General features: G+C 51.0%; 1 protein-coding gene across 2 annotated transcripts in view; it reads right to left on the bottom strand.

Annotated features, from left to right (window-relative positions):
• Nucleotides 1-1,695, bottom strand: part of CEP83 (centrosomal protein 83) — a 23,613-nt gene extending 21,918 nt beyond the window's left edge. For both annotated transcript variants that reach the window (XM_066550555.1, XM_066550556.1), the window contains exon 1: nt 1,662-1,695. The gene's annotated coding sequence lies outside the window, so the exon portion shown is untranslated. The remainder of the gene's footprint in view (nt 1-1,661) is intronic.
• Between the last annotated feature and the right edge of the window lie 279 nt (nt 1,696-1,974).

The raw sequence follows: 1,974 nt of genomic DNA, 5'->3' as shown, positions 1-1,974 counted from the left end.
ATGTTCACAAAATCACAGCCTTGGACTAGATCCCCAGATTTTACACAGTCACATTTCAGTGAAACAAACCCTATCTTAAACAACTATGCAACACGCTCATAAGAGATCAGACTTCCCATGAAAATCAAGTGTGCAACAAAAAACACCCCAACCCCCTTCTATATCTTTTTAGAAATGTGGCAGCACACCACATTTTACTTTAACAGTCCATATTCTACTGATCTGTCATCAGCAACTTGCAACAGTCAACACAATCACCTTAAAAAAAATCTAGGGAGGCAAAACCAAAGAGAAACAGGAAATCCTTTGTTATAGAGAGTTCCATAACCCAGACACTGCTCAGATGTTACTGCAAATCTGAAAATCAATGCTTAACACTTTTGTGCACCAATACCGGAGAATATCTGTATGACAGCTGCATTACAGAAGACACCAAGCTCATGCAAGCTACTCTCACTCCCTCCACAACAGTGTTCAAGGTACAAGTTTCAACAACCATTAACCATATATTATGGCAGTGTCCATCCCTACACACTGCACATGGTACCACCCTCTCAGTTTCTGCCTTACACTACAGATCTTGTTACTTATTAGGTGAAAAACAATAAACAAGGTTCTCTCTTAACTCAAGGTTAAAATTTGTGCTTTAGCCACACACACTACCAAGCCAAACTGAGAGTAGTTACTGATCAATTTGAATTCTGAATGGGAGCTACACCTGGTAAATTGAGCTGTAGCCAACAGCAGCCAGTCTCCAAACACCACGTATGTTTTCCATTGTTTTTTCACGGCAAGAAGCCTTCAAACACACATAAACCTTCACTCACTAAAATTTCATTCAAAGTTCTACCCGGGATTTTTGCAAATACAGCTACATTCCACAAACAAAACTCTTCTGAAAAATCACTTCCCTTTCATGCTGACTCAAAAACCGAGATGTTCAGGGAGGGCATAGGTTTCACATTGTCATACATATCCCACACCTCCTGTAGGCAGAAACATGATTTTATATACACTCTACTGTACGTGGACGAAGATCGAGTGAGAGGCCAAGCGAGCCGCTTAAGTCACTGTGATCTATTTGCTGTTTTGTTTTTGTTTTGTTTTTTTTTACTTTTAGACATAGGAGCTCGGTAAGAGGAATAACACTAACACGGCTGACACACATGCAGAAGCACAGAAAAATAACAATCTTCCTCCCAGCGAACGTGGCTGAGGATGGCTGGTGGAAAGCAAAGCAGACAAGCGTAAACACTCGAGAGCCTGCAGCGAGCGGGCCGCTCCTGCCCCCGAAGCGTGCCAGGCGATGGCGAGCGCGGCAGGCCGCAGAGGCCGCGGCAGCCGTTCCCAGGGCTGGAGCAGCGGGCACAGAGCGGCGCTGGGCCCTCCCGTCCGGCTGCGCGGTCACCAACGGCGCGGGCCGAGGGGAACGCGCGGGGCCGGGCACAGGCCAAGGGACCTCCCCGCCCGCCCGCCAAGAGCTGCGGCCCCACGCACGCAGAAGGGCCGCGGTCAGCCCAGCCCCCATCGGAGCCCGGCTCCCCCCTTACAGCCCGGTGCCCCGCACGCCCCGGCTCCCCCTGGCACAGCGGAACCCCCGCCACAGCCCAGCCAGGCGTGGCTGCCGCCGGCCCGAGCGATTTAAAAATGGCGCCTCTCACCTCCCGCCGGCCGCGCCGCCCGCCGGGCCCGCGGCGGCCGCGGGGCACGCTGGGAGCGTTGCCGGGGAGACGGGCGGGCTCCGGAATGGCGGGGCCGCCTTCAGGGCGCCCCGAGCTCTCCCTTGCCGCTGCTCTCGCACACAGATCGGCTGCTACAAGCGTCTGAAATACTGTAAGCACCGTCTTCTCGTAAACATCCTCATTGTCCCTCTAAAATCGCTTTGAACGAAGCAAGGGATTGAATCGGTATTGGCATTCCTCTAATAAAGCTAACAGCGCTTTCATAAGGATTAATATTGTTTTCAATTACTAT

Source organism: Molothrus aeneus, chromosome 5, assembly GCF_037042795.1.
Source record: "Molothrus aeneus isolate 106 chromosome 5, BPBGC_Maene_1.0, whole genome shotgun sequence".
Classification (NCBI taxonomy): domain Eukaryota; kingdom Metazoa; phylum Chordata; class Aves; order Passeriformes; family Icteridae; genus Molothrus; species Molothrus aeneus.
The sequence above is the reverse complement of the archived record's forward strand: the minus strand, read 5'-3'. Positions and strand labels throughout refer to the sequence as shown.